General features: G+C 42.7%; 1 long non-coding RNA gene across 1 annotated transcript in view; it reads right to left on the bottom strand.

Moving 5' to 3' along the window:
- Positions 1-8,729: 8,729 nt before the first annotated feature.
- The window catches only part of LOC103742722, a 50,911-nt gene continuing 40,921 nt past the window's right edge, over positions 8,730-18,719 (bottom strand). Inside the window, exon 3 of the long non-coding RNA XR_607636.2 lies at positions 8,730-8,939. This is a non-coding gene — a long non-coding RNA (uncharacterized LOC103742722). The remainder of the gene's footprint in view (positions 8,940-18,719) is intronic.

The raw sequence follows: 18,719 nt of genomic DNA, 5'->3' as shown, positions 1-18,719 counted from the left end.
TACATATTTTTTATTTAATGTAGGCCATTTGTCTAGAATCCTAGGTTCACTGGATCGTACATTTGATCACATTCCGTAAGTGCTGCCTGTGAGGCCTACCTCTGTGCTTTGCTCTTTACAAGTCTTTTTGTTCCTCTTTTCAGAGGAGGAGACAGAGGCCATAAAGGGCTAAGGGTCCAGGCTTGCATGGCCAAGGTGGTGTAGGGAGAGGTTTGGATGTGGACCCCACACTACAGTGTTTTCTGGAGTTCTGCAGACATAAGCTCGTTGCTTGGGACACACGGATGAGCAAGGGATGCAGGCTGAGTTTAAGGAGTTTGCACAACCTACCACTTAGGACCTCAGTAATGCAGCACATCATGGAAACTGGTCTGACTCTCTTTTATTACAGAGAAGAAAACAGTGACCTAAAGAGGTAAGTACCTTATCATCAGTATGTAGGGAAGCTAAGAATCTAGATAAAAATGATGAATTGGCCATTCAAAATGCTGATAATGTTAGTTAATTATTACTGTGGTGTTTTGTAGCTAGAATATGCAGAAGTTACTACTTAGGTCTAATGCGGTAATATGATGTGTGGCTATCAGTGATCATCATCATAACCATGACTAAAACAAAGATTAAGAAAGTTCTAGTTACTTCCATTCAACAAATATTAATCAAGTGTCTGTGAGCTGGGCACAGAGACAAGGTAAACAAGGATGCACAGGACAGATAGAGTCCTTGTCCTCAGGGTCACTCCCAGGTAGCAGGAGAGACTGATAGTTACTATGATTGCATTCTGTTGATAGGAGAGTTTCAGGGTATTGTTGCCATACAAGAGGGACACCTAGTCCAGTGAAGGGGGCATATGAGCTGGAGGGAGTGTTGGAGAAACGTAATGAAGAAAAATGATTCAAAAGAGAAGGAAGGTCCTGAGCCAAGCCCCTGCCCCACGAGTGTCTGGACCTGTGTATGCAGTTGTGCCAGAGTCCCTCCACTTGTCTGTCAAAGTCTACCCTCTTTGCCTTCTCTGCCCTCCCCCATCAGTGGAAGGCTTCATAGAAGGGGGTTGCATTGATGGGCGGCCTGTCCTATGACTGCAAGTTGGCTTCAGTCAATAAAGACCCCTAGGAAGAGATTTAGAGCAATGATGGGTCCAGAGCCTTGTGAGATATATGTATAGACATTCAAATTGTCCAAAAAGATTGTGTTTATATTTTTCTCTTATAGCCTTGTGAATTCATTGTGTAGCTGAGGTTGGCCTTGAACTCCTCTCCTGCCTCTACCTCCCAAATGCTGGGATTACAGCATTACCTGGTGAGGTATTATCTTAAACATATGAGTGCCTTATATCTGGGCATGTAAAGAACTCTACAACCATCCATGATGTAGATATAAAAAGTAATCTGAGCTCATCAATCATAGACCACCACCTGTATGCACAGCACAGAAAAGGCCCAGCTAGTCAAATAAAATAAAAGATGCTCCTCAAGGGCCACCCAAGGCCTGGTGTGTGTTCGGGGAATAGTAGATGGTCAATGATGTGCCTCTGACCCTGAGGAATGTTTGCTCTAGATTTTGTGGTATAGTACCCACACTGTCCCTTCAAGTATGCTTCCAGCTTCTGGGACGTCAGCTTCTTGACTGACGGCTCTCAGCTATCAATTGAGAACAGCCTAGGCTGAAAAGAACTACCTAGCCCAAGTTCAGACCTTATTTTCAGGGCATTCCCACAATCAATGACTGATTGCCTATAGACCCCCCCAACCATGACCCCCCATCCCCAGCTTTCTGAAGGAGCTTCCTGCAGTCAGTGGAGGCCTTGTAATGACTGCTGTGTCTTCATTTCCCTTCTTCCTGGTCTCCCATCTTTCTCCTCCCCCAGCAAGTGTTCACATCAGGAGCACCCTCCAAAGCTGCATGCTGATTTCTGCCTCAAAGGAGAAGGGGAACTTAATCTCAGTTTTGTCTGATCCTTTAAAAATCAATTCACCTACAACTGAAAATTTGCATGTCCTTAATAGCCATAATGCTGTTTGTGGGTATCATAATCCAGAGAAATGCTGAGAGAGGTGGTTTGCTAGAGAAAAAGTAAAGACACCAGAGCCTGGTTGGGAATGAACTTCAAGAATTCCTAAAGTTTTTAAGCGCAGAAACAACAGAATTATGGCTGTCAAGAATCACTGGATGGAGGTGAGACGAAAGAGCAAGTAAAGGATTTCTGAGGTGATCAGCTTGAGAACTGAACACCCCTAAAATGACTCTGAAGCCCATGAGGGAACAGAGGGCTGAGTCACCTTTAGTGAAAACAGGAAGTGAACATATTGGTGATTTCATGAATTCCTTTGCTATCTACAAAGAACTTCCACACTCTCCTCAGTACCAGCAGATACCACACATGGTCTAAGTAGTTGGATGGCATGAGATACAAAGAGCATGAGAAGCCCACGTGGAGGGGGAAAAGGGATGGTTTGGCCACCACCAGGAGAAGCTAAGAGGATACTCTCACCCACTCCAGCTGGAGTCAGACAGAGCGCCATATTCTTGGGAGAGGGAAGGTTTCAGGTATGGTCAGCAAGCAGAGGAACATTCTGTAAAGCCACAGACTATTCAAGGAAATTTGCTTTCCTGATAGGAATTACGCAGGATGAAATGGACTGTTTCTGAAGAAGACACCCATAAAAATGAACACTTGCATGCCATTTGAAGAAGGATGCGGAAGTTAGAGCCACATTATTCAGAAATGAATATTGAAGCAAGTGATGTTTATTCATGACAGTGTGAGGGTAAACTGAAAAATGATTACTGACAACGCAGCATCCTTCAGACAAAATAGAGTCAAAGAGATCAACAGATGGACCTAACCCAGTTAGGAACACAAGTAACCCAACAGCAGACAGAGTTTCTATAAATTAGGCATGCTGACAAGAATAATTCAGAGTATAATGGTTTGCTAATTTAACTTAAATTGCTGTAAGAATAACCCGTTAAAGAAAAAGATGGCATTATAACATCTGGCACAGAACAGCGATTTGGTGCTGTAAGACATTTGTATTGAAGGCCAGCAACAGAAGCAGAAAAGGCAAGCTAAGGTATTGAAATCACTCTAAACTCCATTAGATCAATGGATAACATTTCCACTCCTAGAAAGTAAGGAAGAAAAGACGAGACAGTGAAGACATTAATATTGGGAGATGTTAATTATTAGGATGTAATATAGAACAAGAAGTATGTTTGGGAAAAGTGGTCCCTTTGTGGGCAGTCACCAGTGGATATGATGCTATGCAAGGTGACATTTCCAGGCTTGAGACCATCACTTTGCAGTTGAGATGCCAAGGGCTAAAATGGCATTTCTAGAACAAATATGATACATGAATGCAAAAACAGAGGATAAGTCATTGTGACATCCACCCACCCAGCATTTGTACATCACCAAACTGGCCATTTTCAAGATTCCAAGTTTGTTATTGAGAATGGGCACAGAGTGGATCTGGAAAAGTTTTCTTGGTAGCGCTTTACCACCAGCATATTCTTTGTCTTAAATTTTTTAGGGGCTGGGCATGGTTACACATGCCTTTAATCCCAGTACTCAGGAGGCAGAAGCAGGTAGATCTCTGTGAGATTGACGTTAACCTGGTCTACATAATAAGTTCCAGGCCAGCTGTGGCTTCAGGGAGACATTGTCAAAAAGACAAAAAAAAAAAAAAACTTTTTTTTTTAAAAAAAAAAGTTTTTTTAAAAAAAAAAGTTTTTTTAAAAAAAAAAGTTTTTTTAAAAAAAAAAGTTTTTTTAAAAAAAAAAGTTTTTTTAAAAAAAAAAAAAAAAAAAAAAACAAAAACATTTTTCTTTAGAAAAACTGTTCTTCCTAGAACTGAGTTTTCCCCCTCCCAATGCAAATTATCTTTAAATAATGAACCCCTTTTCTTCCTAGTCTCAAATACTTGTAATGATTTCAATGAAACATTTAGGCCATTTGGAGCACAAGACTCTTGTGATTCACATCATTACAAACTATGTCTCATTAAGATGATGCACATGTTGAGCAGCAGCTAATGAATTTGTGTTCTTGCAGGATAATTCAAAGTTTAAGGGTGATATTAACTTAAGTAAAGTAAGGAAGAGAAGAAAAATCAGGGTCCCTAGTGAACAGGAAAGGGATCCTGGAAAAGACCAGGATCCGTTTTCCCTCTCACTTCATAAAGCATATCTATTGCTCAGTTACTCTCAAACCATAATCAACATGGTTGTTGATCACATATATGTATACAATTAAATATCCCTCTATGTCTATTAATGAACTCCTGGTTTCTACGGGGAGTGTGTGTGGAACTTGATTCACAAGACCGTAAAAGTCTCAGTATCTAACCTCTGTGGTACGCTGCATGGAAGTGTGTGACATTTGCTCACAAACCGTCCACAGCAAAGGTGGAGGAACAATGGCCCCTGACCAAATCACATCTACTACCTGTTTCATAAATAAAGTTTTATTGGCACACAGCCAAGGCCATTTGTTTACATAATGTCTATGGTTGTGTTTTGCCTGTAATAAGAGCTGAAAAGTTACAACAGAGATTATAAACAGTCCACAGAGCTGGAACACTTATTACCTTGCTCTTTGCAGTGGGTTTGGGCACCTCTTCATACAGAGGTACACTTTCGTTCCCTAATTTAGACCATATACATGACTGTAAATTGAATAAAAATTATACTAAATTCATCAAAGATTGTTTCAAAGTACAGAAGCTATATTACACAGAATGTCAAAGTTCTTGGAGCCACTTGACCTACTTAGGGATATAATTTTTTTAAGCCTACCCTTGGTGTCTTAAGCTCTTCTTATTTAATTTCCTCAAGAAATTAAATAAATAAATAAATACAATAGCCACGAGTTTTGTAAACCCTTCTGAAACACAATGTCTCGTGTTCCCCTTCTGGCTCGGCGGCAGCTGTTAACTATCAAATACTATTTCTAGAACCATGCTGACATCAGTCGATGATCATACACAAAGCTGTTTGGCATGATACACACTGTGCAAGTTGAGGCTGTTAAAATGAAACAGCTCTGTTAAAATTAACTCTATTCACATCTCAGGGAAAATATCTCTGTGTGCCAAACCAATTCCCTCCTATAGCAGCAGGGAAGAACTGTTTCCCAACCTCTAAAAAAAGGTGATCAGAAAAGGGAAAGAGAAAAGAAGAAGATGGAGGGGGAAAACCTACCAAAATTAAAACGATGGAACAAAAATTTGCTTCACAGCAAAAGTACTTCCAAATGGATGAAATTGAATCCAAAACGGAGCCTGCAACAAATTCAACTGACAAGAAACTCTGCATAATGGAGTTGGTTTTATTATTAATGCTAATATGGCTACATTTTGTTCTGTGTGCTGAGGGCAAGAAGATAAATGCCCACCGAAGGCACTAAAATATCTCCACTCTGTTGAAACGCTGGAGGTAGTTAGAATGCAAACACTTAGTCTTCCCTTGTAGGGAAAAAGCTGTTTTTAAAAAGGGTGAGCTACTGTAAAAGACCATTTCAGACCTAGGTATAACTATGAAATAGAATTTTGTAAAATCATTACATGCAACATTTCCAAACACTGTTTCTTTGTGAAATTTAAAATTATATAGATGCAATTTTTTTTCAAACTGATAAGTATTTTCCTTACATGATTTTTAAGTAGCACTTCTTTAAAATTAGTAATTAGTCTCTTGGAGTCCTTTATAATCAGTGGTTGAAGTTTATGTTAAGGACAATCACAACTAATGGGTTAATGCTTTATTTTCCCCTGCCAGCTCACATCACCCTGAAAATCAGTCCTTAAGGTCTTCTCCTTCCTTGAACCCAAGTCACAGTGGGAGAAGGGTAGCAGCCAAAAGGGATTGTGAGTTAGAGCTGGTACCCCAGAGTATCTAGCCCTTCCAGTCTCAAGAGCCAAGGGTTGGAGCTCTGCAGTTGTTTGCCACCAGCGTGGCCAAGGGTCTGGAGCTAGGGGGTTCAGGCCAAGGCCAGCATGTCAGTTCATCTAAGCAGCAACTGGGTTTTGGAGACCAAGATGAGAACTCCTCCAGGGTAGTAACAGCAAGGAAATAGAAAACCAGAATGCTAATCTTTAAGGTGTGCTTGCTCTGTGTGTGCATGTGCACATGCATGTGTGCACACGTTTGTGTGCATGTGGGTATGCCTACACATGCGTGCCTCGGATGTCATTCCTCAAGTGCCAGTTTACCTTCTTTTTGAGGCAGGATCATTTGCTCACCTGGAACTTGTCAAGTAGTTTAGGTTGTTTGGCCAGTGATCCCAAGAGCTCAAGTCTCTACCTCCCCAGTGCTGGGATTACAAGAGTGTGCCATCATGCCTGGCTTTTTAAACAAAAGTTCTAGGGATCAAATCAGGTCCTTGAGCTTGCAAGGCAAACACTTACTGAGCTATCTCCCAGCCCTGTGTGTGCTTTCTTTTAAGGGTCTTGTTTATACTCCTTATGGTCACGTGCAGAGTAGTGCTCACAGCTTCCTTAACAGGGAAAGTACTGTAGATAAACCTGATCCACACTGAAGCTAGCCTTCAATTGTAAGAAGGCTCTCACAGACCTGGGTAATGCAGAGATGACTTAAATAGCAACAACTTCTGTGCTCTCAAGCTTATGCTTATTCCAAATTCTTCCACTGCTTGCTTTCTGCATTTATTAATGTGCTTAACTTTTTCCTGCTTTCCACACTAGTGCTGTCTACAGTGAACAAAATTCTAAGAGAGCCTCCATGATTCCCCACCCCTGGGTATGTTCACCTCATGTAATGCTCCCCTTGAATGTGAGCAGAGCCACTGAATGTCCCTGGATTAGGTGACCTATCAGTCAACTTTGAACTGACCCAAAGAAATTTATTCTGGGTGGTCCTGACCTAATCACACAAGACCTTTAATGGAAGGGGGAAGGTTAGAGAGAGCTTATGCCTTGCTGGCCTTAAGGAAAAAGAAATAAACTTCCATGTTGTGAGAACAGGCGGTCATGTGGGAAGGACTCGAGGACAAGACCTCTAGGAACAGCAAGCCATCCCCTGGTCATTCTGAGTCAAGGAGATTCGACAACTATTGAGTTTGAAAGAGGGATCGTAAGCCTCAGAAGAGGTCCTGGTCCACACTTACACCCTGAGCAGAGGACAGCTAACCTGTACCAGCCTCCCTGTAGTGATGTTCATAAGCCTCAGAGGAGGTCCTGGTCCACACTTACACCCTGAGCAGAGGACAGCTAACCTGTACCAGACTCCCTGTAGTGATGTTCGTAAGCCTCAGAAGAGGTCCTGGTCCACACTTACACCCTGAGCAGAGGACAGCTAACCTGTACCAGCCTCCCTGTAGTGATGTTCGTAAGCCTCAGAAGAGGTCCTGGTCCACACTTACACCCTGAGCAGAGGACAGCTAACCTGTACCAGTCTCCCTGTAGTGATGTTCGTAAGCCTCAGAAGAGGTCCTGGTCCACACTTACACCCTGAGCAGAGGACAGCTAACCTGTACCAGCCTCCCTGTAGTGATGTGATACAGCAACAAAAATGAACGCACTCTTCGGTAGAGTTTCCTACGATGATGAAACTTGTATTTACTTTGTTAAGACAGTACCCACTAGTTACTTGAGGCTACTGAGTGTTTGAAGTGAGGCTGGTCCCACTGAATTTTCAATTGTATCATCTTTTCCTTCAAACATCTGTGGCTAGTGTCATCCCTACTGGACTGCGCTGGTTTAGGTTAATAGATGAATGATGTTCTGATCACCGCCTGCCCTCCTCCGAGATCAGTTTTTGAAGAAGAAGCTCAGCTTTTCTAATGAGAACATGTAAGAAGCTATGCATTGTCCGGTCCTGGCTCCCTCTCTACTTCATTCCTTTTTCCAAACCAGAGTTTCAGTCATTTGAATCTTTCACACCTGTCTTCCCCTCCATCAGGATGCTCTTCATTCTTCATCCAACACCTACTTAATATTGACATTTCAGTCCAAACGTCTCTCTCGGAGAGGTCTCTGGTGCCCTGCATCTGTAGCTTCTTCTGGGTAACAAGTTACACCAGAGCCCAGTGTCTCCAAATGATGGTTGTGCTTTAAGTTTATGCCTCTGCAGTTTTGCCAGGTCATCTGATGTCAGCCTGACTCATACATTTGATGACTTGAAGCCTTGCTTTGGCCTGGGGTTGGCCAGAGCCTCTTAGCAGAGATAGACCAGCTCTGTGTGCCTCTCATCTTCCCCCCGAGATCAACACACTAGCCAGGGACTCATGTAGTGTCAGAGTAAGCAAGAGGTGAGTGTGAACACACTTGGCCTCTGAGGCTTGGGCTCAAACATCATTTTTTTGCCTCCTTCAGTTGGTTGAATCCATTGTAAAGTCAAAGCCAGAGCTAAAGGGCGGGGCCGGGGGAGGAGGAGGGACCGAAACAACCAAATGACAAAGGCTTGGAGAAGGGGACAGGAAACTGGGATCAATCTGCCATGTTTTCTTTACGTAAATTGCATTCCCCATTTTTAACATCTCACTGGAAAGACTTCTTTAAAGGAACTTATGCTCCATATTTATTGGTGAGATTATAGGATTAACCATTTCTTCCATCAGGCTATGATCTCTGTCAGGCCAAGAATCACATTTATTTCACTCAATGCTGTGTCACCAGCACCTAGGACATACAAATACCCACTGAGTAAGCAAACAAATAAGATTTTCCAAAGAATATTTTAAAATTCTTTTAAAATTTTATTTTGTGAGAGACAGAGATGACAGAGACAGAGAGACAGAGAGGGAGAATACAAAGTCATGAAACAACTTTCAAGACTCAGTCTCACTTGCTGAGGCAGGCTCCCTCTTGTTTCTGCTTCTGCGTTGAGGACTCCAAGCTAGCTGGCCCAGCGAGCTTCCTGGTAATTCTGTGGTCTCCTCCTCCCATCTTGCCTTGGGAATGCTGGGATTACAGATGCATCTGGAAAAGACGAGTACATTCTAATGAACAGGATCTAATGACAGATAGTTAAAGGCCAAAGAAAATTTGATAGCTATTATCAGAGCACAGGAAGGAATCATTTAACAATTTATGAAAGTCAAAAGAAGCAATTGGAGAATGGGAAGGTGTGTATATACATACAAAAATGTATGTGAATATATGAAGTCAGAGGAGTTATAAGAAGGAAGGGAGGGGGCTGGAGAGATGGCTCAGCAGTTAAGAACACTGGCTGTTCTTGCAGAAGACCCTGGTTCGAATCCCAACACCCACATGGCAGCTAACAACTGTCTGTAACTCCAGTCCCAGGGGATCCGACAGCCTCTTCTGTCCTCCGTGGGCATTGCATGACACGGGTGCACTTACCTACATGCAGGCAATACATGCATACACATAAAATAAAATAAAAAATAATAAAATATTTTAAAGAAAAGAAGGAATGGGGGAGGGAGAACAAGAGAAGAAGGGAGGGAGAGAGGAATGGAGGGAGGGAAAATTGACTGGTCATTTATAGACCAGGGATCCTAAGATGTATCTTTGAAATTATACTTTTATTGTTGTTGTTGTGTTTTTTTTTGAAGCAGGGTCTCCCAGCTGTCCTGGAACTCTCTATGTAGACTAGGCTGGCCTTGAACTCACAGAGATCCACCTGCCTCTGCCTCCCAAGTGCTGGGACTACAGGCGTGTGCCACCAAGCCCGGTTGAAATTATACTTTTTAAAAATCCTCTAATAGTCAATGATTAATTGCCCCAAATATACATCATAGAGGCTCCAATAATAAAACGGCAGACTGTATATATAGTGCTGCTTGCATATAAATATGCCTCTTTTCAATTGTGCAGTTATCTCTCTAGAGGCAACTATATGACAAATAGTTCCAAGACTCGGGGCATACAGTCCTCTTAAAATGTTTTTATTACATTTATGTATTGTGTGTGTATGTGTATGTGTATAAGCATGTGTGTACTTGCCGTAGGTGCAAGTGTGGAAGTTAGAGGCACTTTATGGGAGTCAGTTCTCTCCTTTGATCATTGGGTCCCGGGTAATTGAACTCAGGTCATCAGGTTTGGCAGTAGGTACCTTTATGTGCTGAGCCATCTTGCCAGCCCAAAAGTCCACCTTTTATCTGCAGCCACATCAGATGGTCTTATGGACTCTTTTTTCCCCTCTCCTTTCTTCCTGGACTCTGTGTAGAATCTCAAACTTTTAAAAGTCTCTCCATCTCTTATTACCATAATCCAATTATCTGGGGTCTCTCAGTAACATTTGGAAAAGACATTTGGAAAAGACTACTGAAATTCTGTCACCCTTGCTTTGATGCTATAGCCCTGGGATGAATTTGGAACCATCTTCAGTTTTCACTGACCTATACAGAATTCTGAGACAAACACAGAATTATGTTTCATTGTCTGAATGATTAGTCCTAGTTTCCAGTAAAGAGTTTGTATGTTTCTTAATTTTATTTTCATGCAAAATATGTATGTCTATATATGCCTTTTTCAGTCAAGATCATAAATAGCTGCCGGGTGTTAACAATGTATTACTTTCCTTGCTTCAAGCACCGTCTTGAACTCTTTGAGTCACTGACAACGTAATCCTATATAGGGGTGTGAGCCAGCAAGATGCATGCAGGGTTTCTAACTGTCTTAGAGACAAAGCCTTTAAAATGTTGTTTACTTGCTATTTATACTGAGTCTAAAGCATGCAGAAATGCTTATTGAGCATTTACATGGCCTAGTACTAGGAATGCTAAGATGACTACACGCGTGTGTTCACAGGTCACACACTGTAGTGGGTGAGGCACCCCGTACACTGATGACCGCAAAGACTCAGATGCATCTTGTGAGATGTAAGCCAGCAGGAACCTGAAAGACAAGTGGATTAATTTTGCCTGCAGGACACTGACAGGGAGGTGAGGTTTAAGCTTAGAATAGATACATGGCAAGTGGTTAAGCAATGAAGGGAAACCAGGAAGGAAACAAAATTAGAAAAATATCAGGTCCCAGACCATGAAGGACTTGTGTTGTCATATTAAGAAATCTGAGGAGCTGGAGAGATGGCTCAGTGGCTAAGAGTGCTAGCTGCTCTTTAGGGGAACAGAGTTTTGCTCCTAGTACCCAAGTGGGGTAGCTCACAACCACCTGAAACTCCAGCTCCAAGGCACCTGATGCCTTCTTCTGGTCTCTATAGGCACTATACGCACATGCGCAGACACACAGAGATATACAATATATATTAATATAAATAGAATCTTAAAAAAATCTGGGCTTTTTACTGAAGGGCAGCAGTTTTCAAAGTTGGACCCCTAGACTATCACCATCATCTGCAAAGCTTGTTAGAAATGTGAATTGTTGGTTCTCACCTCCAGATTCAGTGAGGAAGCATCTCTAGGATCAGAACCCTTTGGTAGTCAGACTTTTCACTGCTATGACAAGACACCTGACAAAACCAACTTAAAGAAGGAAAGGTACATTTTAGCTCACAGTTCCAGAGTCTCTATTGCTTTCTGGCCTGTTGATAAGACAAAATGCCATGGCTGTTTCACATGGGTGAAGCAGAGTTGCTCACTTCATGGAAGCAGAGAAAGCAACATTAAGAGGCCCAAAACAAGATCTATCTTTCAGGGCACACCCCCAGTGATCCCTTCCTCCAATTAGGCTCCATCTCCTGGTTTTCTATCACCTCTTAATGCCATTAGATTATGAGTCTATCAGCTTTGGGTGAGGAGCTCCTCCTTAAATGCTGTCCACCATCAATTATGTCACAATCCTCATGCTCCAATCACCTCTCAATAATTAGATTTACCAGCTGGGCAACAAAACCTTCAATGCATGAGCCTTTTTAGGGTACATGGCATATCCAAGACATCACAAGCCCCATAATCTGTATTTTAACAAGTCCTCCAAATGAGTCTGATGCCTACCCTAAACTTGAGAAGCCTTGGTGACGAAGAGATAAGGATGTGTTTCAGTGAGGAAGTGGTTTGGAAGATCTAGATTTCCAGAAAAGTAACTCTATGGTTTGGAGCATTTTAGAATTTGGAGATAGAAGCAGGGTCATTAGATCCTCACGGGAGTACAGCCACTCTTCCCAGCCAACTGTATGTAATTTGACGCTAATCACACATGGCCTCCTGGATTTGAGGGGGGGCTAAAGTACACAATCTGGGAAAGGCTAGGAAGAGAAGGCATGACCCATGCTGGGTAAAGACTTTCCAGTGTGCATACACACTCAGGTCATACATACACCTTTGGAACTCCTCAGTTATCTCAGTAAGTAAGCTCAATAAATTCATTGGTTCCCCAGTAAAACTTTAATCAAACATTGGCTTGACACTAGAACCTCGAAAGGGAATAAGCATTGCTTAGCATCCCCAGGAAAAGAAGTCTAACGACAGATGGAAAATTTATTTGTTAATGCTATTATGTCTCATAATTATTTTAAAAAAAGAAAATGAGACTGTAAAAGATGTTAAAAGGATATGAGAATGGAGATATTTTCCAAAATAGACAGAAGAGAAAGCCTAAGCAAGTGATGAAGGTCTGTGTACGTTTGTAATGATATATAAAGGATGAGAAAAAAATAACATACACATAATCTTAAATTTTCTATGGTCATAGTTTAGTCAACTAGTTTAAGGAACAAAATATATATCTAGTCAAGGTTTATCTGAGAATATTTGGTTTTTTTACCCGAGCCTTGTCTACATGGCACATGATAATTAAAAGTATCAGACTGGTGGAACTAACCTTATTGGATGTTTAACAGCCATAGTTTGAAGCTTGTGTGGTCAGAGGGACTTAAAGGACAGTTTTTGTTCCTTGCCCTCCAAGGTTGAATAAGTTCCAGGGGACTGTGGAACATTTCTCAAAATATCCTGTAACTGTGGTGAGTCACCTGTCCTCTTGTTCAGGGAGGCCATGGAGACCCCACGGGATGGACTTGAACCAGTGTCCAGTCTACAAAGAGGAGGGTCAACTTAGAGGAAACATCTCTTTCATGCTTCCAATTGAAGCCAGGCATGGTCAAGCAGGATCTTTGACTTATCTTCACATAGATGGAACTGGTAAAAGAAAGGAGCCAGGAGCTCCTCCCAAGCCCATGTAACTGCTGAGGAACAGATCCTGAAATGACCTTAAGTATAAAAATAAATTGATTTATTTGGGCCAACTGTATGGTCTTAAACACCCAAAAGGAAAGTATAACCAAAGAGTAAAGTCATTAGTATATTTCTTTAAGAGTTCAAGGGATTATACTTCCTAGGCATTAGGCTTAAGTCTATATAAAAAAGTTAGACAATTATTTCTCATTGATGATTTTGTTCTTAACTAAAAAGTGCTGCTCAGATATAAGACTTCAGATCTTGGTCTCCAATACTGTAGTGCCCACCTGTAGCTATTGTTCTAAAATGATGGATAAATTTGTTTTCTCCCCCTATCTAGAAGCCTTTGAGAGGGAACTGACACTGATTCTAAACACTCCAACAGCTATTAAAACACCCAAAAACAAATCCTGAATCCATCATTCTAGAGTCCAGCCTTGGAAGACAAAAGAAAAATGAGGAACTCAATAGAGGGATGCTTTTGGAAGACCTTGTCAAGAAACTCTATGGACTCTCATATGAACATTTGAAAATTACCCTGTTCTGACTTTTTTCTAGTTCCCTGTCTAAAACTTGTAATGCTAATTACTCTTGCCTTTACTTCTTCACATCTCCTATTCATGATTCAAGGACTTTCTTTTCCCCCTAGAGATAAGAGTTATACAATTTGGGAGTCTTTTAGATAGACCCACTGAAGGGGTACTCCAACTGCCTCACCCTGGGTCCCTGTTCAGCATGGAAGAAGCCAGAGCAGTCTGCCAATTCCCTATTGGCAATTTGGGTAACCCCTTCAGAGGATGGTGTGATAAGAATAGGAGGTAGGACGGGGTAATTTTCAAATGTTCATATGAGAGTCCATTGGCTAGTCAGTTAGGGTAAAAAGACCCCCAAAGAAATGTAGCTAGTTCCTTGGCTAAAACTCACAATGTCCTTGGGCCTCTTAGCAACCTACTCCATTCCAAAGGCCAAAAATGTCAAAAATATTTGGGAGCTTTTATCTAATCCTTAAAAGATTTTAGGGTTACCTCTTCAGAGAGGGGCCTGTTAGAGTAGCCAAAAGCCCCATTAGAAAAAAAAATAAGTCAAAGAAGAAGGAGGAGGAAGAGGAGGAGGAAGAGGAGGAGGAGGGAATTGGGAAACAGAGGGAAGGCAGGGTAGTGAGTCCACTTACAGGTTGATGTGCATGTCATAAGTAACTGAAGTCTAAGGTTCTGGAAGACCTCGGGATTCCAGAGGGGATACCCAGCAGCTCTAAGATGCAGAGCTCTTAAAGGAGCTGTGATATCAGGTTATTTATTGTCAGCTGCCTGGATTTGGAATCACCTAGATGGCAAGGCACACTTCTGGGTCTGTCTGTGAGGATGGACCGTCCCAAGGGCTAGGAACCTGGATGGAATGAAAGCATTCTTTCTCTGCTTCCTGGTCTGCCATGATAGGAGTCATAGCCTCTGGCTCTCGCTGCCATGAACTGAGCTGCTCTTGCCACTGTACCCTCCCTGCCATGATGAAGCAAACCCTCTGAAATAATGCATCAAAATGAACCTCCTTCCCTCAAGTTGCTTCTGTCCTGTATTTTGTCTGACTAACACAGGACAGTGGGTTGCTGAAGGGCTTCATCCCCTAGGTCTAAATCAGTGGTTAAAAAACCCCAAGGCTACTAAAGAATTATTACAAGGGACCTGTGGATCCCATGTTCGTATCGAGACAAAATTACTCTTGGAGCTAACTGTCATACATGTGTCCTCTGTGTTCAACATATACAGTTCTTCATGTGTGTATACATGTTTGTGTGCATATGCATTCGGGGGTATAGTTGTGCATGTGTGTGAAGTTGTGCATGCGTGTGTACATCATGCATGAGGAGGCCAGAGCACAATCTTGGGTGGTGGTCCTCCTCAGATGCCATCCACCTTGTTTTGTTTGGGGAATTTTTTGAGACAGGGTCTCTCACTAAGACCAATAGCTCACTGCACAGACTAGGCTGGCTGACCAGCAAGCTCCATCTCCCTAGTGCTGGGCCAGAGGTCAGCACTATACTGACCTTTTTATGTGGCTCAAATTCATATCCTGATCCTTGCACAGCAAGTACTTTTACCAAATGAGCCTCTCCCTAGGCCCAAATACTCAGTTCTTTATGAGCACTATGTAGTGGACAGCTTCAGTTGTCAACTTGACACACCTGGGAAGAGGGAACCTCTATTGGAGAATTGCTTCTATTGGACTGGACTTGTGGCCTCGTCTGTGGGGGCATTTTCTCTATTGTTGAGTGATGTTAGAGGGCTCAGTCCATTGGGGATGGTGCCACCCCTGGGCAGATTGTTCTGTTTTGTATAAGAAAGCAGGCTGAGCACAGGCCAGAGAAGCATGTCTGTGCTTCAGTTCCTGGCTCCAGGTTCCTGCTTGAGCTCCTGCCCTGGCTTCCCTTGAGGAAAGACTGTACCGTAAGCTGAAACAAACCATTTCTTCCCCAAGTTGCTTTGGTCATGGTGTTTATTACAGCCACAGAAAGATAACTAGGACACAATATTTTACACATTCAATTAAAATAACTTTCAAATTCTTGGTACTTGTTCTCATTAAACATAAACATCTCAATATACATTTCTGCATTTGATGCTAAAAGATGGCTACCACTCTATAGAGGTTTCCAGAAAGTTTGGAAATATTATGAGGGAGTCCTGATACTTGAAAAAGTTCAGTCATTGACTGGTACCACTCATGCCCCTTGGTTACCACGACCACTGATGTGTGCAGTGGTAGGAGGCGTGGGGTGTTCATACAGATGTCAACATTTTCATGTTGTTTGGTTCTTGTACTTCTGTCTCTTTGTGGGGTTGGGTCTGTAACTCAGCACTGAAGAGACGATTTAATTCCTGTTAGTACTTTGCATACAATTAAGGTATGGCTGCTGCCAAATAGTGACAATTCTCACATCAGAGCTCTAGTCTTTCTAAAAAGAAAATGTAGATCTCCCAAAGGTATGATTAGCTGAAAGATTAATTTATCTTTCAACCCAATTATAATTTCTTTTACAAAGGAGAGATCGCTTTATTAAAACAGATAACAAACATTGAAAGCAAAGAGGATAACCCCACAGAACAAATTGCTAAGGAAACATATACCTAAGAACATTAGCTGTGCTTCTCACCCATCCTCAGGTCTTATCACTCACTGTTTAGTCTCTGTTTTATTCTTAAGGCTTTGTAGATCATTTCTTTTTGGAATCTTCTTCCAGCTCAGGCCTTTGGGTGCTATTTAGTGAGTGCTGAAGCTTTTTCCAGAGTGTCTGGTTTTCAGGTACTAGGATCGGATGTTTGCCTGGCTGGTAGGATTTGTGAAAGAAACAGGCTCTCCAGCGCACATGGCTCCTCTCCTACCCAAGACCAGGCTGAGGCATTAGGCTCCTCTCCTTCTCTATTTAAAATCCAAACCCATCTTGCCCCTCCTTCACTGGGAGGCCTCTTACCAGGAGAACACACCTCTGCTTGCCTCTACTACACCCATCAGAAGCTTTTCTTGCCTTCAAGCTCTGAGTTGTACCATTGTTCTTTTGAGGTATTGACAACCATTGAAACAAACAGCTATAGACATATAAAATGGTTTATAGCGACATACAGGATGGGTTTAATCAGAACTATAACATGATATTATATTGTATTTTGTTGTTAGAGTGCTCCAGAGAAACAGAACCAGCAGCATGTAGACACACACACACACACACACACACACACACACACATACATACATGGATGCATACCTGCACATGCAAACTCACATTCACACTTATTTGCATGGGGACACATGGAGACACATAAACATGTGAACACACATGCATACATACACATTCACGCATACATATGTGGACACACACAGATACATGCACATACACATTCACACATGAACATTCACACACATACACACATGCACAATCACACTGTCCTAGTTTGGTTTCTTTATTGATGTAAAAAATAAAGTACTGACCAAAAGTAACTTGCGGAGGAAAAAGTTTATTTGACTTATGGCTCACAATTCATCATCAAGGGAAGCCAGGGCAGGAGCTCAAGGCAGGGACCTGGAGGCAGGAGCTGAAGCACAGACCATGGAGGAATGCTGCTTACTGGCTTGCTCCTCTGTCCTGTGCTCAGCCTGCTTTCTTAAACAACCCAGGACCACCTGCCCCAGGGTGGCACCGCCCACAGTGGACTGGGCACTGGGCCCTCCCCCATTAATCAAGAAAATGCCTCAGACTTGTCCATAGACCAGTTCTATAGGGGAAATTTCCCAGTTAAGGTTTCCTCTTCTCAGGTGTGTCAAGCTGACAACTGAAGCTATCCAGCACACACACACAAACATGCACAGACACACATGTACACAGACACACACACATGCACAAGCATACATACACCCCCCCATGCATAGATGTGCACATACAGACATGTACATGCAGGCACACACAGAGATACACAGACACACACATGCACATATATGCATACACACAGAGACAGACACAGTTATCCTGTGTACAACTGAAAACATACTAACCTTTCTCACAAGATGAGACAGAGTCTTTGGGTGGGTCTACCCTTCTTGATACACTGAAACTTAAAGGACCTCAGCTGTTCATGCCTGTTTTCCTGGTGGGGTGACCCAAACTGTGCTCCTATAGGATCTGGGCTATTACTAGTCCTGCTTGAATGGGGTCGTGTAGTTTTCTATGATCACAGGGTTTGATAATAGGAGGACCCCCAAAAGGATCTCCTGCATGCCGGACACACTCTTCCCCAACTCTGTTGTTGAGGAGACGCTCAATATCCTCTCTGTGGTGAGGCTCCATCAGTCCATCCAGCACACTACCTCTCTTTGTTGACTCAGAGGCACAGGAGTCACAAGTGGGCAAGCAGCAGCCTTAACTTCCAGCTGAATGGCTTCATAGCTGTGCTTCCTAGTGGAAGCACTCCCCCCTTTGCAACTAAGACTTCTAGCCAGCAGAACACAGGAACGCAGAAAAAGAACGCAAAAGTTGGGGTGGGGGTTCATTAGCAACAGCAGTGATTGGTGTTATTCCCATATCCACCACCCACAGTCACCGCTAGCTTTTGACCACGCCTCAGGGGCCAGCAGTCTCGCCCTGGGTCCATTAAGTGCCAGGCCATTCTGTTCCGCGCTCCAGTCCCAAGATGGCGCCACAAGCCCCTCCTTTCACCGCTAACTCTCCACAGTCAATTCTCTTCAACAGGTCCCACCCCTTGGAGGAACCGGAACCCCTGGGGAACACAAGCTGTAACTGAGAGTTTAAAGGGACAGTCCAGATCCAGGCATGGAGGATCACGCCTATCATCCCTGTATTTGGGAGGTGAAGGAAGGAGCAGGAGTTCAGGACCAGCCTCAGCTTTATAATGAATTTAAGGTCAGACTGGGCTAAAGACCTAGGGAAAGAAGCCATGCCACTCTTCTGTCAAGCCAGTTGCAGCAGGACAGCGGGGAACCTGGTGAGACCCATGACTTCCATAGCATGAGCATGCTGCCATATTTCGTATGTTGCAAAATGACTTTCTCTATCAGAAACAATACTAGGTTGAATAAAATGATGGTGGGTGGTGCGTAGTCATTCTGTAGTTTTGGCAGAAGCATTGCATGCAGGGAAGCCAAATCTGCATCC

This window comes from Nannospalax galili, unplaced genomic scaffold (genome assembly GCF_000622305.1).
Source record: "Nannospalax galili isolate Female #2095 unplaced genomic scaffold, S.galili_v1.0 scaffold500, whole genome shotgun sequence".
Taxonomy (NCBI): domain Eukaryota; kingdom Metazoa; phylum Chordata; class Mammalia; order Rodentia; family Spalacidae; genus Nannospalax; species Nannospalax galili.
The sequence above is the reverse complement of the archived record's forward strand: the minus strand, read 5'-3'. Positions and strand labels throughout refer to the sequence as shown.